The following is a 22,541-nucleotide window of genomic DNA, read 5'->3' as shown; positions in this document are numbered from 1 at the left end:
TGTACTATGTCTAAGGACAAGGACATGAGCAAACAGGGAGGCCCTGATCCAGTCCCTTGAAGATTTCTTACAGGAAAGCAAATCTCTATTGAGCGAATGAAAACATTATTATCTCAAGAACAAAGCAGAGCACAGAAATACCTGCTGTGCACAGAAATACCTGCAGGAACGCAAGTGTGGACAAATGCTAGTATGAAATCTCATCTTCCCCCTAGTCCCACTAGTTTAGCTTTAGTGATGACAGCAATCCACTTACAGCATGCACTAAGCCATGACTATCTTCTTTTAACTGTGCTCACTTGTAGTCATACTGCCATATACCTCTCTAAACAGAAGGGAAACGGATGCATGCTTACAAAAATTGTCGTTGGCAATTTTAAATGGAGTGAATAATGAATCAGTTCAGGCTCAAAAGCCATAGAAGTCTCTTTCCCTTCCCCAAACCCTTACTACACACTCCCTCTGTGATCTGAACATTAACTCTTAGGGACTATTGACTTAACATGATTCAGAGGTGGCTGGTTTGCATCAATATTTCTAAAATTCCTCTTATTATCTTGCATATGTCAAAGTTTGATAAGAAGGAAGAAGGATGAAGCTATTTATAATTCATAATGACTGTTACCAAAAGGTATTTAAAACCAAATCACAGTAAGTCAGAGTTTACTTTTAAATCAGCCTAAACAAAAGACACCGTTTGAAAACAATTAGTAAATCTGACAAAATTAACTTTGACCTTACAATCTTATAAATGCCAACACAGCTTTTCTTCCAGTGTCAGTATGCATGTGTTTCTGTGTGTGTATTTTCAGCAGGGCAGTAATTTCACATCAAAGAGCCGTACTGAGATTTAACTCTCAGGCAAGTATTATGCTTCACTGCTCAGAAGATCCCAATGGGGGACATGCTATTTCATTGCTCCGTTATGCTGCAAAACCATCTGTACAGACAAATCAGATTAGTGTTTCATTGTTCTTATTATTTCTGGTAAGCAGACATCATCTCCCAGCCCAGCCTTTTGGTCATCCTCACTCCTTAGGTCACAGAAGAGGGTCTTTTCAGATTTCTTCTTAATTTCTTTTAGCCTTCCTCAAAAAAACTCCAGGTGAAAATATAAACCCTCTGCCTTCCACCCAGCTTGGGAAAGGAGATGGTAACGCTTCAACAAACACACAAAGATGTTCTGGTGAACGTGTCAATCTGCTAAGCCAGGAGGCAATTCCCTTTCCCCCTGAATTTACCAGTCCAGCCATCAGCACCCCCTTGCCAGCTGGCACCTGTGCTTTCCTCTTCTTGTCCAGACCATTCGTAGCCTTCCCTCATGAAAGTGGCTTGTATGTCCTCCCTCTAGAAGGAGGCAGTCCTTTCTGTGGTCAGAGCAGACCCAGCACCCCGGTCTGCATCTCCACTGAGCCAGCTCTGAGTGGCAGGTAGGACCAGAGCCCTCCTGAGGTCTCTTCCTTCCTAAGTGGTCCCATGGCATCCCCATGGCAGCCCCTGCCACTGACCTGCCATTAGAGTGTGGGAGCTGAGGGAACAGCTGGGAGGTCTCTTTTGGGCATCATGATCTGGGGATCCTCCTAGCCATCTTTCTCAGCAGACTGATTGGCAGTGTCTTGCGCAGGCACATGCTGCCTCACTGATCTCTCTATTGAGATATTCCCTTTCTGACCCAATGTTTCAGTCAGTCCTGCCATGTAGGCTTCAGTTCTCACCACTGCCTTAACTGATAGAGGCTGGAAAGCTATTGCTTAGCTTTGGCTTGCAAGGGTGAAGATCTATAAACATGGTCCTCAGAGTCATAGAATCACAGAATCACAGAATCACAGAATCATAGAATGGTTTGGGTTGGAAGTGACCTTCAAAGATCACCTAGGCTGATTCCCCTGCCACTGGCAGGGACATATTCCACTAGACCAGGTTGTTCAAAGCCCCATCCAACCTGGCCTTGAACACTGCCAGGGATGGAGCATCCACAACTTCTCTGGGCAGCATGTTCCAGCATCTCACCACCCTCATTATAAAAAAATTTCTTCCTTACATCCAATCTAAATCTACGGTCTTTCAGTTTAAAATCATTGCCCCTTGTCCTGCCTCTACAGGCCTTGGTAAAAAGTCTCTCTCCTTCTTTCTTACAAGCCCCCTTTAAGTATTGAAAGGCTGCAATAAGGTCTCCCCAGAGCCTTCTCTTCTCCAGGCTGAATAACCCCAACTCTCTCAGCCTTTCATCACGGGAGAGGTGTTCCAGCCATCTGAGGTGATCATTTTCATGGCACTCCTCTGGACCTGCTCCAACAGGTCCATGTCTTTCGTGTCCTGAGGACCCCAGAGCTGAACTCAGTACTGCAGGTGGGGTCTCACCAGAGTGCGGTAGAGGGACAGAATCACCTCCCTTGGCCTGCTGGCCATGCTTCTTTTTATGCAGCCCAGGATACAGTTGGCAATCACCTGTTCTGTCATAATTTTCTCACTTTGATCTATTTCCTTGTCCAGCCACCAGGCAGCAAAATTGGATAAATTTCTGGCATTTCACGGGTCTTGTTTGTCTGGGATCTGTTGACTACTGGATGACACATATTTTTGCTTTCTGTGGTTCTGTGCAGCAATTTGTGCATTACTGCATCAGTTCTAAGTTTGAGGACTGGGTCCATGCCCTGATGGTTCGGTTGGTTGTCAAGGTGTGGGCAGGGTCAGCCCTGTCCTTGTAGTCTTCCCTCTCTGCACCAGTTTTCCACAGTAAAGACACTTGGGGTGACAAGCCAGAGGGGCACCAAAGGGAACGTCTTGGAGGAGGAGCTGGAGCCCAGATCCCTGGCCCTGCAGTGGCACATTCTAGCACACAGAGCCTGACAAAGCTCAAAAGCTATAGGTGAAGTATCTAGGCTTGCTCTTCTTCCTGCTCTAGATTAGCTGTTGCTGCTGAGCTTCTGCTACAAATATGCAACTTCCTCCATTTTGCTTTCTCATCATGATACTTTCTTGCAAGCTCCCAGCCAGACTCCACCCATCCTTTTTCTCACAGGTGGTTAGAAATTATTTGATGCTCAATGGAGCGTCATATCCCTTTGATGCTCTCTCAGCCAGAACTATATGACATGGCACCTTCCTTTGGTAGTTTTTTTACTAAGGTAACACAGACTTAAATTCACTTTTTCTCATGCAGAGGAACCCACCACCCATCTTCCTAGACTCTCTCACATATTCCCTCTTTCCACACTGAAGGATACGAGGTATCCGCCTACTGAGCTGTCTGCCATTTGTCCCCAGCCATCTTTTTCAGTCTGCTTATAACATTTTGAAGTATATTCCTTGATCGTCACCGCTCCCTGGACATGCTAGTGGGATTATAGCAGGTGTCTGGACCTAGTTTGTCCATTGCTGGATAGCAAAAGGTAAACATCCCAGCTCCATTAGTCTGAGAACTTTATTTTTGAATACAGCATACAATTCATGCAATCCATGAGAACAAATTGTCAACTTTGATTCGTAATTGCTTTAAAACCTGTTCTTTTATAAATGTTGCTTTAGTCCTGCTGGCAATTGTATTCCTGACTTCTTTAAGTAGAAAGTGGGCTTTCATGTAGGTTTCAGAAGAAAACAATGTGCAGGCTGGTTTTGAAGTTTATTAATCAATTTAAAGATTAACCTATTAATTTAAAATTAATTATACCTTGCTTTCAGTCCAAAACTACATTTATCCATGTAGTGACTGTCACTTATTAATGCTTTTGTTAAAAAGTACTGTCCTTCTTGGCTCTCTTTATCTTCAGAAGACAGCTCCAGAATATGGGCTTTCATTTAAAAAAAAAAAAAAAAAAAAAAAAAAAAAAGTCACCCTTTATGGCACTAAACTAGATTTTGAGAACCTGAACCAACATATGATGGCTTGCCTTCCATAGCCTGGAGACAGTGTAAAACTATAGCCATGCTGTGTGAACCACTTCATTCATCTCTGCCTTCACTTTGACTTGCTCATTTGTTATTTATTTACATGCTATAGGCCAGACTCTCTCCTGTGCCAGAGCTCCATGCAGTGCAGTTTGGAGATGGGTCATAAGGAAGTCATTACTGCTCTCCCCAGTTTTGTGAGCGCTCCTGGCCTCTGCATGATTTCTCCTGGTTGCCAGGCAGTCCTATGTTAGACCTCAAGGAAGGCTTTTTCAATGTGACTTAAGGACATGCCAAAACTGTGGCACACGCTTCTTTTCCTGGCATATACAATGGTTAATAAAAGTGGCCTCATTTTGTAAAGATCCTGAAGCTAAGTTTTCTGAGCCTTTATGGTGCTTGATATAGTAAAATTTAGGCCATTTTTGATGAAGGTACTTAATCCAAATACACATTCAGAATTATATGCAGCCGCATGTGTTGGAAAGTAATTCACAACACTGATCAATGCTTGGTGCGACCAAGCTGGAGGCTCTCAGGAACTTCTGTAATATAAATATCACTTTTAAAGAAATGACATTGCAAGATCCTTCCCATGATAAAAGGTTAAAACTTAAAAAGAAATGGCAGCATGGATACGACTGCTGGAAACCTTTTTTACCTCTCTCTCACTCAGTAGTGAGCACCACTGCCCAGGGTTTTCCCATACAACTGTGCCAGAGCCTGGAGAGCAGCCGCTGCATCCTGAGCACTCTAGAGAGGTGCCTGGTCACCGTGAGCTCCCTCTGTAGTTGGAGGAGAAACATATCTCCAGAGGGCCACTCTGGCCATATGAGACCATCACCTACTTTAAAGGGAGCTGAAAACAACTTGTATCCTAACATATGGGCTGCAGTGAAGTGTCTAAGGTTAAGTGACAGGGTTTTTAACAATTTATCTCCATGTCTGATTACATTGAATACTGTTATGAAAAGATAATGATGAATTTCCCTGTGCAACTTCCTGTGTGAATTAACTTATATGTTTATTGTTTCAATTGTTTATTGTTCCACAGATATTAAATTGTTCTTGCAACACTCCTGTTCAGTGACAGGACCCAGTTGACAGGCAGGGAACTGAGGCCCCAGGGGATGAAACTTATGAGTTTCCTCTCGTCTTCAGGGCCCAGTGTGAAATACCTGAGTCCTAATTTTTCTGATTTTGTGTTTTTTCCTGTCACAGCAGAGTTCCCTCTGACTGAAATTGCTCAGCCCACCTGTAGCTAGACCTGTGGTGTCTCCTCAAGCAGCCCTGTGCTAGATGCTAGGCCAGAAGCCACATGCTTCCACAAAATGTATGTGAAGCTAATATCTCAGGGGTGCTGTCCCTCAGTCAAATATAGCTGAAATAAGCCAAGGGCCTGGAAAGTTAGTGGGATAATTGACCTGCATAAAGATAGACAGATGCACATGCACACACATATGCACATGTACATAGACAGCATTCCCACACCAGTCTCATTTACTCAGAAAGCCTTGGTAAAATACTAGCACGCATTTAGCAACTTGTTGCTTAGGTTCCACTCCAGCCCTCTGAAGTCCAATCCTCCTGCTAGACCCCCTCCCTTCTCCTGTACATGCCTGCTTCCTCCTCTCAATTTTATTCTGCACGCTGCCCAGTCCAGATATCTGAGACCTTCCTTTCTGTCCTCAGTTTCTTTGCTTAAATAGTCTTTATGCATTGTGTCAGCCCTCTGCTTCCCCAACCCCTCTAGCCAATTTTCTGTCCATTGAGTCTCAGGCTACCTTTCCAGGATCCTTCTCCAGTCCTCCTGCGACAGTGAGGGTCCAAGGCACTGAGTGCCACCCTGCAGTTCTAGATCCCACCTGCAGCTCAGGTCACCCCAGGCATGGAGCAGCACTACAGAGCAAGTTCCTGGTATTGCTGGGCAAGGTGCATGGGTCAGGTGGTCTGTATGTGACCATTTTGCCACATCCATGGGCTGTGAAGACGTCAAAATACTTAGTAAGAATAGACTTCTGAGAAAATTTTAGCTGCTAAAATCAAACTCACTATTCAGCACACTTAGTCTGACTTTTTAAAGCAATCGAATCTTGTTAGATTTGAGTCGGAACATAAAATGGCACACACCTGATCAGCACAAAGGACCCCTTCCCTACCAAGTCTGAATTGCCTTCTGGAAAGCATGGGGGTTTTGGAGAAGAGGTTGCCAACGCTAAGGAAAAAAAAAAAAGAAAGAAAGAATGAAGCAATATATTTTTCCCCCAGTGCCTTGCTCAGCAATGGGTGAAGTATTTCACCCCATTAAACAAGCTTGAGGCATGGAAAATAACAGCACAGCCAGTTAAAGTCTGACAAAGCTATAAGCAGCCAGAGGCAGAGTCAGGCATCTCAGAAACTTTCATGAGAGATGCACAGCTTCACCTCTGAAAACAGTAACGCTCCCCTTAAGGCCAGCGAACAGGTGGGCTGTCCCCACAGGGGACAGCAACTTCCAGGTATGCCTCAGTGGCAGTGCTGCTGTGCAGTGGCGAGCGGCGCGGTGTCAGTGCGTGTCGGCTCACAGCTGCTGGGGATCAATCAGGGCACTCCACACAGAGCGGACATTGCGTCTCGTCTTCCCCAGGCTTCCTTCCCCAGAAGACGTGAGGAAATGTTATTAACAGCAGAATTTCAGAGACAAGGGCCTGCACGGTCTTGTTCTGGCACAGAGGGACACTGGGGTCCAAGAGGATCTAAGCATCCTCACCGCTTTAGGATTTCTGAATCACAAGTCCAGTAGGGAAAGAGCATCTCATCCTGGGACGAAACTGGGAACCACATCAGAGGCAATGTCCCTAAGGTGTCTTGGAACTTCGCATTAGATCAGTAATGCAGAACTTGTGTTCAGGTGCTTCCGCCTTATTTTAGCAATTTCACCCAGATACCTATTTCTATAGCCAAAGAAGAGATGTGAGCTCCTCCAGAGAGTCATTCAGCCCAACTTGGGCAAGCAAACAAGCTAATCCCTCAGCCCAGCACAGGCAGTCCTGCCTTACCTCCCAGAGACCTAAGCCAGGTACATTTCTTTTTCTGACAACTCTTGTCTCAGACATTTCAGTAAAGAGAACTGAATGGAAAAGTTTTCCAGACTTACTCTTCCTGAAGGAGGCCTTTGTACCTAGCAGAGTTCCTGCCATAGAAGGTGTGCCACCACCACCAGCACCTGGCTGGGTGATCCTGCAGGTATCATTAATATTGTTGAAGAACTGTTTCCTAAGGTGGGAGAGAAACACATTTGTTGCCTGGGGTAGCTCCTAGATTGTAAATCATATGGTAGCCCCACGTAAATGCCTTATAGAGCTATTAATGAACTGTATTCCATAGGTGAAAGCCAACAGCAATATTAGAAATGGTGTTTATTTTATAGCCTAGAAACTGCATTTTAAATGGTAGTATAGGTTTATATGACAGTTCTATTAAATATGAAATAGACCCATTACAAAGAAAGCCCTTTACATCTGCTTTTATCTGTGTCTAAATGGCATGCCCAGCTCTGCAGTTCCTCAAATGAGACATTTTTAGAACTTTATTTATGTTACAGCCATAACAAACTAGCAACTAGAAAACTATAATGGGCACAAACGGCCAATAAAAATGAGATTGTTGAAAAATACTTCTTAATAGCAATTTACAAAGGATCCTGATAAAACAGAACTGAGGCTACGTTTCCCTGGAAGTTTGCCACTGCTGTAATCACAGCCATTTGGCAACAGGTACTCCCCCTCTTCCATCTTCTGTGACCATTTCCCTCTGAGTGTGCTGAAAGCTGAGTACCCTGAGGTTATTCCCCTGCCCTGCCATTAGTCAGTTGGTGCCTACTGATCCAGAGACACCCCATGGGAGCCCCCTTTTCTCCCCTTCCACTGTGCATTGGGTGACCTGAACAGGAGGCATCTTAAGGGCTTTGTCATTTGCTCAGTGAGGAGCAGGGCATCAAGGCAGGATCTGTCACAGATGTGCAGAGAGTGCCCTGTTCCCCATTGAAACCTCCATCACTTCTCCGATGAACTGATCTGTTTACACGAGCCAGCTAAGATGAGCAGGTCAAAGTTTTGTTTATTGACTGAATACGATTTTGCCCCAAGCTCAGTTACAGCTCCCCAGGCAACAGACTGAGAGTTGAACTCATTTATTCTCCAGGACAAGTGTTGTGGGATTTTGACAATGTCCATGTGCCCTTTTGTGTGATGTCAGGGGGAAACTTCCTACCACTCAAAGAAAAGAAGCCTTTTTCCAGATATGCACTTGTCTGCAGCAGACCTACTCACTAGCCAAGGGAGGCAAGGGCAAGGCAGCACATTCAAGGAAAGGTCAAAGTCCTTGGTATGATCTAATTGCAGGTAACGATGAATATCCTTGAATATAAATTGATGTCCTAACCAGTTCAGAATTGTATCTACCTAAGGAAGAAAAGTTCCTGCTAATGAGTTTTAATTGTATCTACCTAAGGAAGAAAAGTTCCTGCTAATGAATTTTAATAACCAATGGAAAACAACCAAGTTTTAGGAAAAAAATCAGAAGTTTAGTAAAGAATCAGCAGGGGCTGAAAACACTGTCCAGTGCATTGGAAAGAAGATGCTGATATTGAGGGGAAAAAATTACATCCTATTGTCGCTTAAGACGTGCACTGGAAGTTGGGTATTCATCACACTACTTTAGTCTTATAGAGTGAGAGATAGTCCAAGGTCCATGCAAAGTAAGATTTAAAACAATGTGGGAAGCCACTTACCCAGCCTCCCCAGGGAGGCTGCCAGAAGCACTAGAAATAGCACCCACATGCCAGGATTCTCAACCCAGCTCCCTCCTGACTGGACTCACAGCTTTCTGCAGTCTTATACTCTAACTCATCCATCATGCTTGCTCCTAGTTTACTTTGCAACGAAAGCTATACATTATGTCCTTACAAATTCTTTTTTTACCCCAAATAGATTCAGCAGCATAGCCTGAAATAGCTGAGACTGGTGTTATGTCAAAATAGAGCATACAGATGTAGAAAAAGGGCTTTGATAATGCAGGTACACATACAGACTCAGGTATAAATGCAAGTGATAGCTATTCGGTGCACTGTGAGGCTGTATCATTGCTGGGATTTGCAAATTTATTGCAGCTCTGTGGCTGCCAGCATAAAGAGTTAGCCTTCAGATAGACCACTGTTGGCTTGTGCTCTGAAAATGAAAAGTTTGACCAAAGACTAAACAAAGAGAAAAAAAATCTATCAAACTCCAAACAAAATTATGGCAGCAAAAGTGGCAGGAACTGCAGAGGCAGCATCTGTTTAGAGCTGGGCTAATCACGGCGTGCGGATTAGCCTAGCCCGTGGGTAGCAGGGCTTCCACTGTAAATGCAGACAAATGTTTCTTCTTTTCTTGTTTTTTGTTCAGAGAGAACCAAGGAAAATAACATAAGTATTTCCCCTGAAAAATTTTAGCTAACGTGAACATTAGTGTAGTTTCACAGCCCGTCAACTGATCCAGTAACATAGGACCCTAGTTTATTTGAACTGATCCTAAGGGAATTAGCAAAACAGAAAGAGTAAGCAGAATTTGGTTGCTTTATTCTCGGGGTAGTCAATAAGAATACTTGTGTGAGCAAGACAAGTAAGATCTGACCCAAAGAAAATACATTTGGCAAATTCATGTAAACCGGAAAGTCAGTAGCAGCTATTGAGAAATCATAGTCATACTTTTAAGTCATCCTGCTGAGGATTGCCTTTAACCACATCTCCCCTCCCCTTTCTCTCTCCCCCTTCTCCCAGACTTTTGTTCCAAGTACTTAATTGTGAGTAAAATATTTGTACTGGGAAGACATCAAAGGCACTGATTTTAGAAATTCAATTTTATATAATGCAAGACCTCTGAACTTTCAAGAAAGTTCATTTCATCAACTATCACTAATCATCTGCGAGTCTGGTGCTCTACCAACTAAAACATAGTATTATGAATAATGGATTTTCCCCACATCTGAAGTGTAAGAATATTTACAAATATGAATGCAAGCAATGATAATGCCTTGCGTGATTCTATTTTCTGATTTGGCAATGAAGTGCAGAAATAAACTGATAATTTTGCTTTAAAAAATGGGTAGCCTGCAAAGCCAAAAAGTGTAAAAGAAGTACTCAGTGAAGGGTTGTGGGGGTTTTTTGCACATCTGTTCTATCTGTTATTTCTTTGAATCTTCCTCCTCCACTGCTCTTCATCTTTGATGTCTCTCTCAAATTATGGCATTAGAAAGTGCAAAGCACCCGCTAGCAGAGAAGAAAGGCCCTCTGCTCCTACCAATCTGGGAGCGAGGCTGTTAACACTTTAGGGAATGACCCTTTGGTGTGATTACAACATTTCACCTTTACCTGAAGCAGTGTGATTAGAAGATGGGAGGTTGACCCTAAGCTGGGATCCACTGCGTTCCTGCTGCCTCTAGCAATGCAGAACAGCCACTTGGTGACAGGGAAACATCCATCCCTGTCAGAGGAGAGCTTTCCTCCTCCCTTTTCTAGCAGAAGCAGCATGCAAATGCCATGCATATATACAGAGCATGATCTTTCACTGGCTGATAAAATTGCATTTAGGACAAGAGTAGCCAGGGCCAACATCTCTCAAAATAGATAGAATGGAGACCCACAAAAGCAATTTAAAATTAATAGGGCCATATACTTTATTTAATGAAAGGACAGTTAACAAGACTTCTGAAAAAAGAATGTGATTTAAAATACAATTTTGATCAGATGCTGGAGTTATATTTTCTATGTGTAAAGAGTAATCTTCTTCGATGACAGAAATAAGAAAAATTAGTAGTGCGAGAAAGAAAATGAGTCAATACTGCAGAAAGGAGTGTATTGCTCAGTTCTCATCTGTGACAAGCTGGTTTTCAAATGAAAACCAAATGACAGCTGCTCCCAGAGATCTAAAGGCATAATTCACTGTAAAACCAAAGGAACATTCATATATCTCCTGGAGATACCCCATACACAGCAGAAATGAATGGCAAAATTAGGTATTCACCATTCCATGGGATGATGGCAAACCCACCTCTGAAAGAACTGGCATTTTATTGGTCACGAATTGCATTGATTCTGTCATATACAGTTGCAGATCTCTCTATAAATCAGTCTTTTATCATTATCATTATAATCAGCCAGAATACATCTGAGAATGAGAACCTACAGTAAGAAAATTGCACTCTGCATTCATGGCCCAAGTCAGAATTGCGTTGATATTGTTTTCCTGATCAGCTCTGGAGTGTGTGCTTGGTTATCTCTTACAAATGCAGATATCTATGTTATAAAATCACAGTTCAAAGTAAGAGATTTTCTATTAACATTTGTGCCTTTTGTTTTGTAATGCTTTTCCATTCTGAAGGTATGCATGTAGCATGTACATCAATATTTTCAACGTTTTCCAGTTTGTGGACCCCTGAGAGTTTTCCCATGGAAATATGGATACCTGAATAGACAGCTTAAACTATTCCTGTTTGGCTATAGATTTGTTTTTCATAGCTATCTTTTGCAGACCCCACAGTAACCTTCTTCCCTATGGATCTTCAAGAGCTTTCTGACCTCATGTTAAAACTCAGGTCTTACACTGGTAATAAACAAACCTCTAAAGATTTAGGTTGCATTTATTTAAGCACCATGAGTATGAATATATTCCAGATCCTGTTGTGTCTCAAATTTTTGAGGAAAGAATTTGTTGTCTCTTTTTAATTGGTTAACAAACATTAGGAAAATTTTATCAGTCATCTTTTTCTTTACTACAAAATACAGTAAAAAATATTTCTCTGTCACTTGCAGATCATGGAAGGCTGCAGACACTGAGTTATCCTATCTTATGCTTCAGAATGGCTTCCAGGCATATTATTTTTGAAAACTAGAACTAGAATAAGAAGAATATTATCATATGTATACACCAATTTAGACAAACTCTCCTCTCCTTTTTAAGCTTTTTGGAAACAGTTAGACATGTAGATCTTAGGTTAAGCATTAAGAGGATCAAGAATTAATCCAGGCCATTCTCAGATCACTTTTTAAAGAAAAGAATGAGCAGATTGGAGTGTATTTTATTCTAAACACTTGAAGAGGATTCCCGTTGTAATCAGTGCAAGTGATACAGTATGAAAAAGATCAGTGAACAACAAGGTAGCACTACGTTCATTCTTCTACAGAAACTGCATTTATATTGAAAATGTATAAACATATATTGTGTTTATACATTCAGCTGGCTTCTCTCCTAGGATGTCATGGCTTATTTAAGGTCAGGAAGAAGTAATTAGGGAAAGAAAAAAAAAAAGCAGCCTAGAAAGAGCAAATCTCTTGACCTGTTAGCACATTTATGCAGCTGAAACTAGATTTCAGCTCTTCTGATTCAAAGCACTGTTTCTTAACTCCTAGGTTGTACCGAATGGGTGCATTAGTCATATTGAGGCACTGTAACATGATGACATCACAAAAGCTGTCCTGCAGGGATGGTCCCGCACTGCACTTCAGGGCTGGGCCTTTAGGGCTGCGCAGTTAATTCCCCAAACCAACTCATTTGAGAGATGTGGCTATTTCACAGGAACACAAATAAGCTTTCTTACAGGTGTCTTCCTTTTCTGGATGTGCAGATGTTATTTTTTTTAAGTTCCAGCTCAGTTTTCTGTTGGCTTATAGCTGAACCTCATAATCTTGAACTGTGAGCCTGGGTATCATTTGAGGACCAACAGCGTGCTTGTTGGCTCTTGCTTCCACACGCTTCACCTGTGTCAAACCTCTCACGACTATTTGTCTTTTTCACAATCCAGCCAGATGCTCCACGGGCATCCCTGCAGGGTAACTGTGGCACCGGCTGAGGCTCACAGCTTGGCTGACTTCGCGGGCATTGCCAGTGTCTCCTTCTCACCACTCCACTTTTTCGCTAATGGTTAAAAAGAAAGGAAAAAACAAAAGCCTTGGTAACTAGCTGGGGAAGCTAATAAAGATCTGAACTGTTACCTCTCCTCCCAAAAGATGCAAACTAAACCACCCATTGATCTGGGAGGAATTCATTAGAAAGCCAAAACCAAGCGCAATAAATCATGGAAAACATCTGCAAGTGACTTCAGCTAAAATACATGATGGGAGGGTTTTCTGTGTCCCAGATAGCCCTGAATTCAACTTTCACCAAAAGCAAGGATTGCTCCTGGGTGAAGACCACCACTTCTGCTTCAGTGGCTGGAAGCATCAGGGTTTCAGGGCATTAAGGTGTCATTCTCAGCGCACGCAGAAAGACCCTGCTATCCTCTGGGTTACCGAGGAATATTCTCTCAATAACGAGCGGCTGCTTTCCGTAAGAGTATTTTTAGAGCTGCAGAAAGAAATGTTGAAGGTGAGATGGCTGTGTACAGAGAAAGATTATATTCCAATAATCACTTCAAAGAGAATGGGGGGGGGGGGAAAGGCATGTTTCTAATTTCTATACAAAAACAAAGGAAGTAATTTCTTTCAAGGTTTTTTATTTGTTTTTCAAATTGCACAGTGCTCAACTTTTAAAATAATAATCATTCTTGACAGCCATTTAATAATTGTTAGTGATCTATAGCTTTATTATAAAGTACTCATCTAATGATGTATTTCCTTTACCCTAAGGGCCAAGTACAAAGCAGGGAAATTATCTCGGTGATACTTTTAATAACTTCCTGTGGGATTGCAAACTCTGGCTGAAGCTGTCTCTGCAAAAGAGTTAATCATGTAATTTCACAGATTAGACAACACAGGGTTACTAATGAGAAACTTCAGTTCAGTGATAAACTCTTTTTTTTTCCAAGAATATTTTGAGAGGCCTGTAACCTTTGGCTGACACCCAACGAGGCTATTAGTTTAACCATGGGATGCACTACTAAATGTACAAGAGTCAGCAGAACTTTTCCTTCTGAAAATTGCTCAAAACCCTCTGTGAAGAAGCCTTCGAATACCCAGAAGGGATAGACGGAAGGGAAAAATCAGGCAAAAAGGGGCTGACTTATTGGCTTCCGATAATTGGCACGGCTTCAGCTTCCAGTTTCTTTTCAACAATGTCCGCTCACTATAGCAACCCCGGAACCCATTTAAATGTCATGCTGCCCTCTGTTCTATAAACATGTATCATCCATCACTAAATATTTAGATCTGAATTGTTGGAGCTGAGTTCTGTGCCAGGGGTAAGGGGATTAATTCCTTTCAAGGCCCTCACATGATGGATTTTTCACTGAAGTAAACATCCGAGAAGAGCTCACACTACGGCCATAAAATATATAAATAAAGTTTAAAGTTTAATTAAGTCAACATTATTTAAAGTGGTTGTCATATTTTATGGTGAACTCTTTGTGTTTATTTTGTATGACTCCTCATAAATAGTCTCTCCCCTTCAGACAAAAGGCACGGCTGGGTTAAAGTTAAGGGTCCCATGCGTGGTACGGGAAGGAGGATCTCCCGGGCTCAGGGGATCCGAAACATGCTGTATCGGGCCTTCTGCTATCTCATGTCTTCCTAATGAGCTGAGATGTTGTGCAGACACAGGAAAAGCATGGCAGAGTTTACAACAGATGTGACACGGGGGAGTCCTTCGAGTGGCTCAGCGGAGGGAGGGTCTCATCCTGCCAGGTCCAAAGGCAGCTGGTGCCAGGCAGGCAGGCAGCAGGGAAGGAGACAGGGCTCGGAGGGGGCAGGTCGAGAGGGGCAGTCCCCCCCACCTCCACCAGCAAGGGGATTGCACCGAGCACTGGGAGAGAGCTGGCATTGCTCCTATTCCTCTCCCAGCCTTCCTGCTCCCTAAACAAGTCCCTCAGCCCAACAAGGGATATGTTCAAGAGGAAAGTGTTATGATGGTGTTATGTGGTCTAATCCTTTGGAACAGCAAGAGTAATTTTAAAAGTGGAAGAAAATAAGTGGAGAAATTCATCCAAGTGATTGCTAATCGATGTTCTCCTGTAGGGAGGTCTTGTAGTGCCCTGATAAGGACTTCTGGATAATTAGCTAAGCACCCAGGTGAGACAGGGTGAACCAAATGCTAGAGCTCCAGGTCAAACCTGGGGAAAATTTGCGTTCAACTTCTGCGCTCCCTCAACTGCCGTGGGCAGCTCCTGCCCACACTGTCTGCCTCCGCTCCCCACCTGTGCATCAGCAGTGGGTTACATCTCAGTTAAGGGGCTTGTTATTAGGGCAAACACAAAACTGTTGTGAGATGCTCATATTCTCGAGGGACAAGTGCTGTGTAAGACTGAGGCCTCTTTTTTTCTCTCATATCTGTGAAAGGGGACTAGAACTGTTGCCAGGACAGTAGAGCTCGAAGGCGGGACTAGTAGCAGAGGTATTAGCTGTGATAGGAGGTTTGTCACTGATCTCCTGCATGACTGAGAACAAGCCATTCGGTATTTCTGTTTCTTACCAATAAAACTGGAATAACTGCATTTTATCTTGTTTAACCTGCTTCGACTGTAAAGCTGCTGTGGCAGGGCTGGTCTTTTACACTGTGTATACAGTGCTCAAACCAAAAATTTCCAGTCTCTGGAAATAGTCACCTATAGCTGCTACCATGCTGCAAACACTGAAGCAGGAGAAAAGCTTATTCCCCCTTTTGGTTACAGTTATTTCTCCCTGAACAGCTTTTGCTGCAAACAAATGAGAAGTGCCAGAAAAAATGTAGTTTAACATTTTCCCTGTACCTATTCATGCTCATTCATCCCATACCTATTTATAAAGTAAATATGTACGTGTGCATGCATGTCTCTATATGTACACACACTTTACTGATCCTCAGATATCCATGTTTAATCTATGAGCATGGACACACATTCATTCAAATTCAGAAGCATAGGTCATGCAATCAGTTTATGAGAGGAAATGCGAGGCGTGCTTTAGCCAGACAGGACACATGCAGAAATGCAGACCAGACTGAACTGAATTTACCAGACAGTAAGTTCTCTTTCTAGCAAATGAAGCCACAAACAGTCACATGATGAAAGATCTCTCTGCTTTCATTCTGTATCAGTACTGATTATGTTGCCCCAAAATCTTTAGCATTAGGTAACACAATCATGCTGAAGGTAGTATGAAATTTAATGAGGTCTTAATCTACATGACAGGTTAAAAGCTATGAGAGTTTCTAAGGCTCTTTGTGGTATAAATGGAGTGCAAGCTAATATTATTTGATAAGATAGGAAGAGGCCCAGCTGAAGGGAAAGCATTTCCCCACAGGCTCTGGAGTTTGGTTAGAAGTGAAACTGTTAAAACTAAAAAGATGTAAAGAAATAAAAAAAATAGAAAGAAGGAAGGAAAGAAAGAAAGCAAGCAGAAGGAGAAAGAGAGAGAGAGAAAGAAAGAAAGAGGAATGAATGAAATTCAAAGTACAAAAAAGCAGCTCCGTCACTCCAGAGCAAGAGAACAGTTGGGGAAAAAAAAAAAAGAAGAGAGGGATAAAGGTTTAGTTTGGACTTCATTTACAAGCAGTAAGGATTTGCCAAAAACCAGTTAAGGAGTGACTCCTAAAGGGGTTAATGGTGGTTCAAAAGTCACCAGTGCTACTTTTAATGGCACAGAGTGAAATTCATCCTGTGCAAAGAGCTAGCATTAAGCTTGTTCATCTCGTAAGCCCAGTCCCCTCTGTCGGCCAGCCAGCAAAAGCTGCTCACGGGGCCTGAGACTTCCTTTCTGAGCTGCCAGAACTGCGAAATGGGAGGTATATTTGACTACACCAGTATTTCTCATGCCAAAGAAGTATTGCAATGTGCAGTGATATTGATGTCTCATAACAACCCCTAACAACCCCTGCTGCACTTGCCTCGAGGGGGTTCCCACCTGTAGGGGCACAAAATCACCACCCTGGGGCTCACACACTGGAAAAGTCCCACAGAAAGGACTAAGCAGGACTGGCATGTAGGCATTGTTTTTGCCTCACTCCCTGACGTGGGGACAGACTTAGATCCCAACAGTGTTGCATATCTGACAAGTTGTGTCTTACTCTATCATGCTGCCTTCCAAAGGCCAGCCAGATAAACCATCCATAATAATGCACTATTAGTGTTAAATTCCCCTCTTCCCAACTCATCCCCCTGCCTAAGTTGTCAGCTGCTTTGGCAAACAGCACAGCAGAAGCATGGTGTTTGTCCTGCTATTGGTCTTACATGTATGCATGTAAAAAGTTTTTCGCTTAGTTTGTATCCCCAAGTACCTTGAAAGCTGAGTGCTTAATGAAGTATTAATTCAATTTCTGAAATACTAGAGGTGGGAAGCAAATATATCAAACGTTATTAATATAGACAAAAATATGCATTTTCAAAGTAAAACCAACACCAAGTACTATGTCACTAGTATCTTTATGGGGGTGTTGTGGTTTAAGCCCAGCAAGCAACTAAGCACAACGTGGCTGCTTGCTCACTCTTCCTCACCCTGCGGAAGAAAAAGGTAAAACCTCGTGGTTTGAGGTAAGGACAGTTGAATAGGACAACACAAGGAGAGACGAAGTAATAATAACAATAATACTACTAAAAGAATGTACAAAGTGAGCGATGCACAATGAAATTGCTTACCATGCAGGACCCAATGCTCAGCCTGTTCCCGAGCTGCAATCCCTCCTCCCTCCCTGGCCAGCTCCCCCAGTTTATATACTGAGCATAATGTCATATGTTATCGAACATCCCTTTGGGTACTTCGGGCCCGCTGTCCTGGCTGTGCCCTCTCCCAGCTTCTTGTGAAAATTAACTCTATCCCAGACAAACCCAGGACATGGGGTGAGTGGAATTTACAGGATAACAGATATCCCATCTCATGACCATTTCTGATGAGTCAAACGTTTTCCCACCACTGCTTTCATGGCAGGTGTTGGATAAGCCAATGCCTTGTTCAGTCAAGAACAACAGTTTCTGTTAAGAGGACAATCCCCTGGAAGGGAGGAGAGGTTCAAGTAATTGCTTTTCCTGACAGGAACAGAAAGCTACCAGATGGGGGAGTGATGATTACGCAGTCTCTTTGCCCAATTAATATTGAATTTATTGAACTCTGTGAAATAGCTCCAGTGAGGGAGACTGATGACGACTTATCCCTGTCAAGGGATTCATCATGGACTGGGAGAGAAAGGAGTATGTCTGGAAGCCCTGAGTTTGGCATAAGCACTTGTTGGCTGTGCTGTGGACATTAGCTTCCTCTTTTTCCTTGACCAGAAATGCAATTATTGTCAAACACGCTATATATATTTGTGCAGAAATGTTTAGTTTTGACAAATCAACAGTTTTTGACAACAAAATAAAACAAAAAAACATTTTCACTGGCAAATTCTTGAGCAGCTCTAGCAGTCAATGCTCCCTGAATTGCCTTTAAACAGCCAAATAATTCCCACAAGTATGAATATGCAGTTCCAGCTACTTTAATGGAATTTGCATGTGTATATCAAGGGGCAGAATTTGGCTCTTGGTCTGAAACACGTTGAGCACTTTTTAAAGAGAAACTAATTTAGCAGTGATGTAAGTCTTTGCACTTTCCCTGTTTTGTCTATGCAAGAATACAGGAAATGTATATTTGGCTTTTATAGCGGTATGCAACTGTCTAATAAGCCAGTTGAGAACATCTCAGTTAATTGATGTTTACCAAAACAGTTATTCCTCAGCTGTAATCCTTTTATTCCCATAAAAATTATTATGATTCTCTGTACTCAGATTTTTTCTGATTTCACTGCTTTCATGCCAAGGATTTCAATGAAGTTGCCCTGGCATACAACTGATGCAGCAAAGTAGTAAATCATGCTCTGTGGAAGAAATCCTAGTCCATTGAACTTAGTGGGAATTTTGCCATTGATTTCAAGGGAGCAACATTTTCACTGTAGCTCTATAAAATAATAACTTTTCTTCATGTAGGTGTAAAATAAAGTTAATATCTCAGATAGTGACCAGATATGCACAGTATAATTACTGCTTCATTTCTCCATATACAGAAACAACAGAGGACTTTTAATCTTGATTTTTGTTTTAATTCTCACTGGTAGGTATACTTTGGGCTATAAATACTTCTGGAGAAATCATTCAAAAAGGTATAAACAAGGTACCTTGAGCATGAGCCTTATCCAAGGCATCCTGAAATCGAAGTTTGGTGTAGCTGACCTAGTATTTCTTCAAGAGGAGTGTGAAAATAAACAGTGACGTGAAGTGTTTGGATTTTACTTGTTTTTTTGGCAAACAACCTGGCCCTGATTCACCTCTCACTTAATTGTATAAGTGCTATAAGTGATAAAGTCAGATGTCATCATCTGGAAATAATAGAAGAATGAAAAAATACTGTGGAAATTGTAATGGGGTCTTGACCATGAGAATGCAAGCTTGCAGTTTATCAGTTGAAGTGTTTCTGTTAGGGACTGGCCTTCTCCAAGGTAGTGGTAGGAGATCCTCTGATGTACTTTGAACCCATCTTTTTTTTTTACTATCTTTGACCAGACTCACACACAATGGATAAGAGCAGAGAAGAGCTCATGGAGTGATTAAGAGCTCATTGAACAGGCCTACCTAAGGCCCCACTGGGGATCCCATCTGAGAAGAAGAGACCAGAAGAGCTTAGCATGGTTCAGCAATACAATGAAACCTGAGGTTACTTCCCACAAATACACTAAGGAGGAAGAAAGGAAGAAATGCTAGGAAGAGCAGAAGTTTAAACAGATGGAAAATATTGTCACAAGGAAAAATGGTTATAAACAGCCCAGGAATTAATTTAGGCTTCAAGGCAGAAGGTGGTTTCTGGGTCAGGTTTCCGTGAAGGCTGCAGATAAAAATGGGAAGGTTCAAGGTGGAGACTGGTAAGTTTGTGCACTGACTGTAGGAGATGGGGCTTGTGAGAACAAGGAGTCTCACTGTGGTACAGGACCATCCTTTTAGTCTCAAATTCCTCTGCTCTAAATCAGGAATAGTTTTGCTGAAGACCCTGTAATAAGGAAGTAAGCCAGTAATAGGGAAGAGTGTATCATCTCCTCCCCTGTGAAAAAATCACTTCAGTGACTTTGCTCTGATAGCTGGGTAGCCTCAGAAAACCTGTCTGCCACCAGAAGGATGAGCAATTCCTAAGGAAACAGGTATGTCCCACCTGCATGCATGCTCCACTCCTCTCTGTATCTGGGATGCCTCATATAAAAAGTGTTGACAACTCCAGTAGGGATTTTACAAGAGATTGCCATTCATATTCCACAAGGACCAAAAGATCCACATGGGAATATTTAATATAAACAGTAATAGTTTCCCACATCTTTGTTTAGAGAATAGCTTGAGGATTTCTAAACTTTAGGATCATATTCATTCCAGAAGAATGGTTTCACTTATAGCCATATAAATCTTTTCTTTACTTAAATGATGATTTTTTTGCTTGCATCTGAATATTTGAATACAACGTTCAGGTAATCAGACTGCCATAGGGAGTACAGGTAACTCTCACCTCATCTAGTTTTACTTTACAGTGAAAGACCTGTTCTGCAGGGACTATCAGTAGATAGTTAGCTGTCTACTATTACAGTGAGAGACCTGCCAGACTTCCAGGAAATGCAGTGAGGTTTTTTTTTAATGAAACAAATGAGGAAAATTTTCCCCTGAGATTTCAAGATTGGACTTGCAAAGAAATCCAGGGCTGAAAAATTAAAGTCCTGCTTCCACCTGGGCTGGGCTCCTAATCATGGTGATCGGACTTAGTACTCTTGAGAACCCAGCCTTGCCGCTAAGTGCCTAAGAAGGAGCTGTTAGATACTGAGCTGTTTGGAGTATCTGCTCTGAAGTGTCCAAAAGGCCATTTCTCTTAGCTTGCCTTTGGGACATTTTAAATGCCTTTTTGGCCTACTTAGCACTTTTAAACATTCCTAACTTCTTTAATAAAGCCTACTGCTCTATCACACTTGTCACTACTAGCCACAATCTGATATAGCACATGCAACCTCGATTGGAATTACCAAATGTAAGGGAGGGGAGGAAAAGCTGTTTTTTTGTTAAGAGATAACGATACAGTATTGCTGGCTTCTAGCACTCATGCAGCAGGCTCACAAATGACTATGAGACTGGAATACCTTTATTTCCTTCCATTTGCGTGCTGATTTCTGAGATTTTAGTGCTCATATGTCAGCTCTTCTCCATAGCCATGTGGGCTTGAGTACACCAGAAATGAACAGTGGAGTGCTGCATGTTAGCTATTCATGAATCATTTCCCCACTCTCATATATCTGTATTCTGAGTTTCTATTTTCATATCTATGCACTCTGGATAAGTTTAAGCAATGCTGATGCTCTTTTCTGGCACATTGGTTGAACATTTGTGTCCTGTTGCGTTCCTGGAAATAGAAAGGATGGATGAAAAATAGAGGTCATAAGCCACTGCAAAAAGCAGTCCCTGTTCTTTCACAGCTATAGTTAGTCCTTCTTCAGAAAAATAGCTGTTACCTGGAGTTAACAGCAGGAAATTTTGCTAAAATTTTCAGCCTGTGAGTTCTGAAGAGTGTATGAACTCAGGGAAAATTTCAAACAAAATTGCCTTAACAGCTGTATGTGCCCTGGCAAGGTTTTTTTAACACATAGTATTCCTCACATTCATTTATCACTGTTTGAAGAAATGAATGATGACATAGATTGTGCTACAACCAATTCTTCCAAAGTGGGAAGTGTGCGTGGTATCATCCAGTTTAAGAGAGAAAGTCAGAAGTGGGAGAAGAGCCAAACACTCTTCTGTTTGTACCTCATGAGACCACGATGAAAATAAAGGGGAATCATTTGTTTGGAAGACTGAGGGAGAAGGCTCTTTTACGTACTTGTTGACTGCTAAGTTTTCTTTGTGGGAGTTAATAGAAATACTTTCATCGCTGTGTTTGCAGCTTTAGTTTACTGTTACGGGGCTCAAGCCTTTGATGTCAGGAGGAAAGGAGCAGAGGCATTAGGACATAAAGACCCTCTTCCATTTGCCAGGTAAACTACAGAAGCTAGAACCACTTTCTTCCTGTCTGCACAAATGATATGTTATGTTCCCTTTGGCTAGACACATGAAGGGAAAGCAGCTTAGTGTGAGTGGTGTCTTCCCTCACCAGTGCAGTCATTAAGAGAACTAAATTTAAGTAGGTTACCTCTACATAACATTAAACAGTAGTTCATTCATTACAAACAAAGGATCAGTTTTTGTGAAAAGGATGTTTTACATGAAGAGGACCAGAAATTCTTTCTTGAGCTTTCATACAGAGGCTGCATTGATCTGATTCACCCATTCCTTGGAATTCCTGAAAGACAGAATAATACAGCTTTGTGGTATTTTGTAAGAACTAAAAAAAAAAAAAAAAAAAAAAAAAAAAAAGAACAAGTAATCTAAGTCTATCTAGTTAGATGTTTAGATTCATTACATAATGTCAGAGTTGGGAGAAAAGAGTTAACTTCCAATTCATTCATATTTACTTTTTCAGTAATCAAGAGTGTTATTGGTGCCAAAGGCAAAATGCCAAAATATAAGAAAACGTTCACCAAAGGGGCTACTTTGTAAAGCTTGGTTAGTATCAGAAATAACTGGTGTCAAACTTCCTTTGTGAAGTGAATCACAGAAAATATATTCTCTTGTTGTACTTGTTTCATCATCTGAAATTGTGGTTTAATTGTAGTTTGCAATGGATAAAGTATCTGTGTATTCAAGAC

This window comes from Accipiter gentilis, chromosome 5, assembly GCF_929443795.1.
Source record: "Accipiter gentilis chromosome 5, bAccGen1.1, whole genome shotgun sequence".
Classification (NCBI taxonomy): domain Eukaryota; kingdom Metazoa; phylum Chordata; class Aves; order Accipitriformes; family Accipitridae; genus Astur; species Astur gentilis.
The sequence above is the reverse complement of the archived record's forward strand: the minus strand, read 5'-3'. Positions refer to the sequence as shown.